Here is a 10,180-nt window from a genome sequence, read left to right as displayed (position 1 = left end):
GTTAATGAATTTTATAACCCCTTGGAATGTGCTAGAGGTTTTAGACGTGTGTTATCTCAGATGCAGCTATGCAGTTCTGTTATAAAAGAGGCTTGAATGTCTTGTTGGTACCAATGATTCTGAAGTGGTGGTGACCCTAGCATACGTTGGTTGTTTCTGCAGAATAAATGCTCTTTGTTCTTGCATACTATTTGAATCTGGGGTCTTCCTTCAGCGATACTCAAACCCTTAACAACACTTACATGCTAAAACCATATTCTTGACTCACTATTCATTTTGAAAAAAAAAAAAGATGTTGCTCTTGGTGTTTCTTTCACACTTTGACCTTTCAGCCAAGTCCAAAATTTAAGCCTTGCCATTCTCTCTGAGCTCATAATAAAGGGAAGGATTCAAATATATATAGAACCGAGTAATAGAGAAGTAGTTCCTGCCTTTTAGAAGCCTCAGCAGGATGGTTCAGTTGTTAAAAGTGCTTGCTGCCAAGCCTAGCCAGCTGAGTTTGATTCCTGGGATCTACAGTGTGGAGTAAGAGAATGGACTTCTGAAAATTGTTCTCTGGCCTCCACACAATATACACATGTGTACACACACACACACACACACACACACACACACACACACACACACACCATAAAAAATAAAGCTTGGAAACTTTGTCCTCCTGGCAGATTTATGTGGTGCTATTAGCTGGCCTGTTGTGTGACAATATTAAAAAGTAGTGTTCATTGGAATGGGGTTGTTTCCCCTATGAGGGAGGGGTACCTTGATCTCATTTGCTTTCTGTCATGGGCACCAGCAGTAGAACTGTCTTTAGCTGGCACCCAGGGTTGATAGGGGAGATACTTGAATTCTAACCAGATTTTTAAATGAACTCTACACCTAGACCCCAGAGGGGCTCAGAGAGGTCTATCACATCTCTAGTGCCTTAAAGACAGCTTCTTAAGCCCAGTGTGGTGACACATATCTATAATTCCAGTGTTGGGGTAAACATTAATTGAGGGTTTCTACCCTACCTTTGATCATTTAGTTCCCAAATAAGAGACACAAAACCTTTATATTTATAATAAGCCTTAAAGCATTAGAGCTGGGTAGATGAACACTCTGTTATTTTGTCAACTTCCCTGTCAATAACCTCAGAGATATCACTTGCCATGTTCTGCCTGGGCTGCCAACAGTCCTGTTCCTTCAGTCTGGCCCTCATGGCCATGTGCTCAAGATCTACCTATCCCATGGAGCCTTTTTCCTTCTTCCTCCTCTCTCCCTCATGGTGTCTACCTCAGACCCCAACCCAAGGGAACAGAAGCCCCACCTACCTCTCTTCTGCCCAGCTATAAGCTGTAGGCATCTTTATTAACCAGTCCTGGATAATTTGTGTGTGTGTGGGGCAGGTTTAAACAACCTGTGAGGATCTCCTTGTATTGAGGCAATTAGACCCTGGGAGACAAAAATTAGTATTAAAATACATAGCAACAGACCAAACCTCAACATCCCAGCACTTAGGAGGCAGACCTCTATGAGTTTGAGGCCCACTTGTTCCATATAATGAGTTCCACGACATAGAGAGATCCTGTCACAAACAAACCAAGATAACTTCTTAATTTGTATTACATTTATAAAATTATTTTGTGTGTGTAAACTGGTAGAGATCAGAGAGCAACTTGCAGGAGTCACCTCTCTCCTTCCACAGTGTTGAATATGAAAAATTAAACTCAAGTCATTAGGCTTGGCAGACTATCTGAGCTCTCCTGCTAGTTCTTGCTGCTGCTGCCTTAATGATTTTAGTTGTACCATTTTAAATGTGTGTCTGTTTGTGAGCATGCGCATGTGAGTGCGAGTGCAGCTGTCTTATAAGGGCTGTGGTATCACGTAACCTGGGGCTGGAGTTATAGATGGTTAGCAGCTGCTCATTGTGAGTGCTGGGAACCAACCTCAGGTCCTCAGGAAGGCAATGGCTCTTAATGGTTGAGCCATCCTGCTGGTCCCAGCTGCTTGCTTCTTAATGCAATGTTTGGTCACTACTGCTGGCTGCCAATCAGTACTGTGCAACAGAACTGTGGCTGATGATGGGTGTGCTATCCACTAAGCTGCTGAAGACCTGAAATGTTTCAAGTGTGGCTAACAGCTACCACATTGGACAGTGAAGATGTTTCCATCATTGAAGAAAGTTCTTCTGGAGGGCACTGCTCCTCTGGAAACCAGCCATGAACTATATTGCCCGGAACTGATTTGGAAGCTACTAGAGTGGAAAACAGGCAGCTGGAAAGGGGAGCACTGAGAAGCAGGCTTGCACATGGGCAGATGGGACCCTGTCAGCCTCCGCAGTTCTGGGAACCAGCAGAATGCACACCTTAGGATCAACTTGCCCCTGATGTCATGGAGTTGGCATATTTCTCCAGCACTTTCCCCTTATCTGGTCTGTGACATTTTGGGTACTTCTCTGTGTCCAGAACAAAGGAGGACACTATGGCCTTAAAGGTTCTCAGTCACAAAACAGAGCAGTCAGTGCCGTCAGGGCCTACAATACTGGTACACGCGGGGCTTGCTCTCTCCTGCTCCAGATCTCCAGGCTCACCTGTCTTTTTATATATACCTTCAGAGAATGTCTTATGTATTTTTATTTCATTTTTATAAATGACTTTATTCCATACATGTGCTACTACATCATTTTTTTTCTACTTAACTGTATGTCTCAGGAATATTCCGTTGGAGTAATTTCTTTAATTTTCTCTTCTTGACTGTCTTTAGTACAAACAAGTTCAGACTGGAAGAGAAAAAGACCTTCAGAGGCTTGGCTGAAAGAACACAAGGAGCCTCATGTTTGGCCTATAGATTTCAAAGGCAAGCTGTTGTTGAGACTACAGTTTGCTTTAAGTCCTTTCAGGATGGTGATTTTCCTGTTAAAAATACAAACAGGAGTTTGCTTGGTGATAAATTCAGGCAGTGTGTGGGCTGATTAGATAATGGAGTAGGCAATCAATGCATTAACCTCCCAGGATGACTGCTGCAGCAGAAGGAGGCAGGCTCCTAGGCAAGGTAGCTCCCAGCACGGGGATCCGAGTTGTTTATTCAGGCTACACCACCAGTCAGCTATGTTACTTTTGATGTCTCTTGAATGTCTTCCAGGCCTAGTGCCTTTTTTTCTTCTCTACCTCCATTCACACATCCCAGGCTTGTCTTGAAATCCTTATATATCTTTTTGAACTTCTGAGCACTTCACTCCTGATTGCAGGGATTATAAGCATTTCCCACCATGCACCGCTAAGGAAGAACATATTACACACAGTCCTCTTGCCTTTCTCCTGTTTGGTAAGGATGATAATGGCTATTGAGACCAGGCTGTGCCCTGCTCTATGTTACTTCCATAGTATGTAAAACCAGGTTTTCAGACTGTACCTTGCCTTGAGAGACTCCATTTTATAAGCAGCCTTTGACTCTATTCGAGCATGGAAAATGACTCTGCACGTTGAAGGACACCTAAAAACCATCACTTGTCCCACACAGCATCCAAAAGGCACAGGTTGTTAAATAACCTATACCTAAAAGTAGAAAAAGGTGTCATCCTATGATTTTATCAAAGTACACTGGAACTATAGGTAGACATGGGAATATTACAAATCACAGCAGGATAACAAAGCCCAAGAACTTATTTGATATACCAGATGCAGGAAAGATTGCAATAATCTCATCTGGACACCACAGAGAAGAAGACACCTAACATTGACACAGATGACCTCATAGACATCTAGTGGTGTGTGTGTGTGTGTGTGTGTGTGTGTGTGTGTGTGTGTGTGTGTGTGTGTGAATAAAGTTGACTAAAATGGCCAGTATTAAGTAAAGTAGGACAACTTGGCGATTGATGTCAACACAATCAGCACAGCTTGTAAAGTTATTGTTAGTAATTCTGACATTGTGGAAAGACACACTCTTGTTCATTTGTGTTTCTCAAACAGCATGCTCATGACTATGCTCTTTCATTTCTCCACAGAGCTTAAAAAGTGGAGAGACTTGTGATTTTTAAATTTATTTTTACAATTATTTAAAAATCATTCAGGGTTATACAAAGAAACACTGTTGTCTCAAAAAACCAAATGAGACCCCAAAAATATTCTCTCTCTGTCTCTCTCTCTCTCTGTCTCTCTCTGAGTGCATGGGTGTGTGTGTGTGGTGATTTATGTGGATACCTAGAGGGTCTGTTAGTTCACTTTCTTTTTTTTTTTTTTTTTTGAGTTGGGGACTCAACCCAGGGCTTTACGCCATAGGGCGAGCCCTACCACCACTGAGCTAAACTCAGCCCCTAGTTCACTTTTTCATAAGTGGTATTTTCCAAAATACTTGACATAAACAAGTTAAGGAAGGAAAGGGTTATCTTGGCTCATGGCTTTAAAGGCTCACAGTGTGTCACAGTGGAAAAGGCATGGCAAAGCAGCATCATGGTGGCAGGAAGGTATACCAGAGCTCCTCACATGGTAGTCAGCCTAAGAATCTGAGAGTTTAGACTGGGGTCAAAAATTATGTATAGCCTTCAAGTCTACCCAAATCGAGCTACCTCCAATAGGTTGGTCTCAGTTCCCATATGTACCACAACACTCCAAAAGAGTCTCACCATCTAGGGACAAGAGGTTCAAACACATGAGCCTATGTGACATTTTATATTCAAACCAAATCAGAGAGTTATGTGGAGAAGGGATTATAAGAAAGGAAGTGTGGTTAGAGAGCTATTGAGTGATTCCTGATTTGAAACAGATGGTGGTGTTTGGATAATATTAAGATTTGTATGACAATGGCCCCATAGGCTCATATGTTTGAATGCTTGGTTCCCAGTCAGTGGAACTATTTGTGAAAGATTAGGAGGTGGAGTCTTATTAGAGGAGGTATGCCACTGGGAGTAGGTTTGAGTTTGGAAAAGCTTACACCAGCGCCCCCCCGACCCCCACCGCCTTAAACTCCTGAATAAGATGTGAGCTCTCGGCTACATCTCCAGAACCATGCCTGCCTGCCTGCCACCTCACTCCCTAGAATTGTGAAACTGTAAGCAAGTCTCCAGTTAAATGCTTCCTTTTATAAGATTCCTTGGTCACGGGGTCTCCTCACAGCCACAGAACAGTAACTAAGGGAGGTGGGGGTGTGATGTGAGATATAGGCAAAGCCTGCAAGATCTCTGATGTATTGTTTGGAGTACTCAAAGGGTTGTTGAGTGGCTGAAACACCTGGAAAGATGGAGCTGTCATTTCTGCCCCATCTCTCACATCTATCTTCTGTCCCCTGCTCTACTGCCTTTTCACAGCTCAGGTCCCATTGATCCTCATTGTTGTTATTGCCTTCAAATGGATCTTTGTGGAAGATGGGTTTGTTCAGTTTAGGCCTTTGTAAAGACTTGACGGTTGCTCACCTAGTCCATGGTAGAACACAGAAAACCTGCTCCAGTTCGAATATTACTTTTTTCCTCTGAAATTTAGTCAGAAATTAATCATTAATACAAGGAATTAAGAGATAGTGGAACCTTAAGGCGATCTTTAGGGCTCTGTCCCCATGAATGGATTAGTTCATATAAGTCCACTCTAACCCTACGTTTATCTAGATCTCATGCACATTCACTGTATTCTATCATGCGGTTGTATCAGTGCCTAAGGACTGTTAGCAAGAGTATCATGTCACTTTCTAGTTCCTGGCAAACACTGACTCAGCAGATTTGTCTACTTTGAACATTTCATATCAATGTGTGTGTGTGTGTGTGTGTGTGTGTGTGTGTGTGTGTGTGTATCTGGCTTCTTTTACTAATATAATGCTTTTGAGGTTTCTATTCCAGACACTTATTCTTCCAATCGTGGGTTTTCTTACATTCCACCACCGGCCCTCTTTCCCTTTTCCTCTAGCCTTTGGCAGCCATCTGTGGCGTTTGAACAAGCTATCGAATGGGAAGTAAGGTCAATTAGAGGTGTGGCTTTTACTGGAGGAGATAGCCCATAGAGGAAGGTGTCACTGTAAGGGTAGGTCTTCAGGGCTCCTTCTATGCTCAAGCTCCGCCCAGTGTGGAAGAGAGACCCACCTCCTAGCTGCCTGAGGAAACCAGTCTCTCTCTTCTTTCGGCTGCCTTCAGGTCAAGATGTAAAACTCTCAGTTCCTTCTCCAGCACCAAGTCTGCCTGCATGATGCCATGGTTTCTACTACGATGATAATGAACTGAACTTCTGAACCTGTAAGCCAGCCCCAATTAAATGTTGTCCTTTATAAGAGTTGTCTTGGTCATGGTGTCTGTTCACAGCAATGGGACACCTCCCTAAATAGTGTATTCTACTTCCATGAAATCTATCCCTACAAATACTCACAGTTGACGGCTCAGACTTCTCTTTCAGCTTTTCGGCAAATGCCCATCTGCAATTCCAGGCAATGGAGACAGATATTCAAGTCTCCCAATCCAAGAAATGGGCTAACTTCCAAATCTTTTCCCTAACTGCAGATGAAAAGCACAAAGTAGAGGCAAAAACTCAAAAGCTTCAAAACACCAATAAAATCTTTCAGTCCCTGATTTTGGCCCCTGCTTAGGGGCTTGGGCAATCTAGTCCATTTCTATCTAAGCAATGACTGACTGAACTGCAGAGGGGTGTGCTGACCAAATCATGAAAAGTACACGAAGTGCCTGAACACGCAGCATCACCAATCAATCACACATTTCGCATCTCAGTTTCCTGTTGCCTCTCTGATAGATTACCACAAACACAATAGCATGAGGCACACAGCTACATCCTCTTGCACTTCCTGAGTCTCACGGGGCTAAAGTCAAGGCATAAAGAAAGCTTAATTTCTTCTAGAAGCTCTTGAGGAGAATCCATTTTCTTGACATACAATTTCTGGAGGCTGCACGTAGCTGTCCTTCCCTCTTTCCAGCCATGCCCCAGACTTCTGCTTAGGTTTCCTTTTATACTGTAATCAACTATCCTTTCTTATAAAGTTCCTTGTAATGACAGAGCACACATGGAGAATACAGGATCAACCCTCCCTTTATGCGATCTTTCACTCCACCATATTTGCTCAGTCCCCCATTGCCATGTTGGAGAAGAGCCTAAAACTAAGTAGTCCCACACCACTGCTGAGATCTGTGTTCACATCCTCTATACCCAGACTTTTCCCTTCAGTGCCTAGGGCTAGCTCTCTCCAGGTCTATCTAGTTCCCACTCCGTCCCCTTATTACTAATATTATCTCAATTAATCCCAAGTGCTGGGATTCAAGGAATGCACCACCCCTCCCAGCTCTCCTTCTTTTCTGGCCAAGAGTTTAAGAAGATTCTGCCAGGGGTTGGGGATTTAGCTCAGTGGTAGAGCGCTTGCCTAGCAAGCGCAAGGCCCTGGATTCGGTCCCCAGGTTCGGAAAAAAAGAAAAAAGAAGAAGATTCTGCCAGAGCAACACTAAGAGGCTTTTAGCACCCTGGACCTTCCCAACTTGGAACTAAAGCCCTAAAGTTCACCTTTATGCAGAGACTTTTGGCTCTTTGTTCCAGGCCATAAACAGTTGTCTAATCTTAGGGTTGAAAACTGGTCTGGATGCAAGGGAGATGGAGGCAGAAGGATCAAGAGTTCAAGATCATCCTCTGATCCATAGCAAGTTTGAAGTCTGACTAGGCTACCTGAGGCCCAGGCAAAAACTCCACAAAATTATATATATCTACCAGGCTGTGGTTGTTAGGTTTTATGTTAATAGAAGCTTATTCATCAGAGAAGAAGAGGGGTTCACTGAGAAAAATGCCTCCAAAGACTGGGCTGTATGTAAGTCTGCTGGGCATTTTTCTTAGTGATTCAGGAGGGACCACCTCCTAGCATGGTGGCCCTGGGTTCTTTGAGAAAGCAGGCTGATGCCGGGCATGGCGGCACATACCTTTATATCCAACAGTCTGGAGGCAGACACAAGTGGATCTTTGAGTTTGGGGCCAGTCTGTTCTACAAAGTAAGTTCTAGGACAGCCAGGTTATCCTATAAAAAAAAAAACAAACCAAACCAACTAACCAACCTACCAAAAAGAAACAGATCGAGCAAGCCATGGGGAGCAAGCTAGTAAGCAGCATTCTTCCATGGCTTACCATCAGCCTCTACCTCCAGTTCCCTGCCTGTTTGAGTTCCTAATCTGACTTCCTTCAGTGACGGACCATGTAAGCCAAATAAACCCTTTCCTCACCAACTTTCTTTTGGTCATGGTGTTTCATTTACACCAATGGTAGTAACGGTAGCATAGGTAGATGCCCTTGGTGTGAGTTCCTGACTCCGCCTGTCCATACATTTGCCTGTCTGAAAGGTGTAGAATGTTGTTTCCATTACCATGGTTCTGATTAGCAGTGTGATAATCCACAATAACCTTGTGAATAGCCTACCTGCTTCTACATCTTGATAAGATTTACTAGTTTCGTTTCTGTTCTTCGAGACAAGGTTTCAGACAGCCTGGGTGTTTCACACTTGCTGTGTAGCTGAGAGTGCCCTGGAACTCTTTGATCCTCCTGTCTTTACCTCCCAAGTGCTGGAGTTAGAGGTGAACACTACCGTACCTTGTTTATGGTGTTGGGGGATAGAGCCAGGGTCGCATGCCAGGCAAGTCCACAATGGAGCTGCAAATAGCCTGTGGTATATGACAAGCAGTATGTACTGGCCTCTGCATCTGGCTCCCAAATTATCTAAAACTCTGGTAGAGATTCGCTCTGGGAGAACACTAATGCTTGGCCTTTGATTTTCAGGGTATGAAGCTCTTTTTTTTCCCCCTCCATCTTTATTAACTTGGGTATTTCTTATTTACATTTCGATTGTTGTTCCCTTTCTTGGTTTCCAGGCCAACATCCCTCTAACCACTCCCCTTCCCCTTCTATATTGGTGTTCCCCTCCCCATCCTCCCCCCATTACTTGCTCCCCCCCCAACAATCCTGCTCACTGGGGTTCAGTCTTAGTAGGGACCATGGCTTCCTTCCACTGGTGCTTCATTTTTTAGATATTCATTACACCTATGAGGTCAGAGTCCAGGTCATGTCCATGTATAGTCTTTAGGTAGTGAAGCTCTGCTGGTTGGGTACATTGTTGTTCTATGGGGGGTCTCGAGTCCCTTTTTAAACTCTTTCAGTCCTTTCTCTGATTCCTTCAATGGGGGTCCTGCTTGTTCAGGAGCTGCTGGCATCTCGGCCATGTATTTGCTTTTCGCATTCTGGCTGTGTCTCAGGAGAGATCTACATCCGGTTCCTGTCGGCCTGCACTTCTTTGCTTCATCCATCTTTATCTAGTTTGGTGGCTGTATATGTGTGGGGCAGGCTCTGAATGGGTGTTCCTTCTGCCTCTGTTCTACACTTTGCCTCCCTATTCCCTCCTATGGGTATTCTTGTTCCCCTTTTCAAAGGAGTGAAACATTCGCATTTTGGTCATCCTTCTTGAGTTTCATGTGGGTATGAAGCTCTTAAACCCCTTGGAATTTCCTGCATGATAAGATCATCTGATCTACTGAGCCATTCGTGGTAGGCTCTCAGATGGTATCAGTTTGGGAGTTTTTTGTTAGTAGAAACAAACATGCAAATCTAAAGCTGTCAGCATCAACATGGAGTCCCTTATGTCTGCCTCTACACAGCAACTGTTTCTTCAACTTTGACATCACTCTGGTTATTAGTCACTGTGATAGAGGATATCATCTCAAAATATCTGACTTGACACTCCTCTTTTCATCTTAAATCTTCCCCGTCCCAACTTTTCTGAATCTGGCACAGTTTACTATGGCAGAAATATTCCCACTGCCCTGCCCTGAGCTCTTTCTTCTACTTTTTATAGATGCTCTCTCTCTCCTAAACACACACACACACACACACACACACACACACACACTAACCTAGTGCACACATCTGTGTCCCTGCCTAGAATGCAAGTTCCCCAAGGGAAAGGACTATGGCCTAGCTAATTGGAAGGGACAGTCAATACACTCCATAATAATTATTTGCTGAGAAATATGTGAGCAATGGGTTCACCCTGTCACCAATTATCCTAGGTATGAATTACAAGTGGGCATGAACTATCCAGAAGCTAGAGTGGACAAGGAAAGACTTCTTCACTTTCTAAGTTTTATATCCTGGACTCCCTCTCGATAGTTTGACATTTATAAAGATCGAATATGTAATATACGTATCGCCTACTTACTGTGTGGCCAGCAACATGTGTTTTATAGGCA

Source organism: Rattus rattus, chromosome X, assembly GCF_011064425.1.
Source record: "Rattus rattus isolate New Zealand chromosome X, Rrattus_CSIRO_v1, whole genome shotgun sequence".
Lineage (NCBI taxonomy): Eukaryota > Metazoa > Chordata > Mammalia > Rodentia > Muridae > Rattus > Rattus rattus.
Note: the sequence above shows the minus strand (reverse complement) of the source record.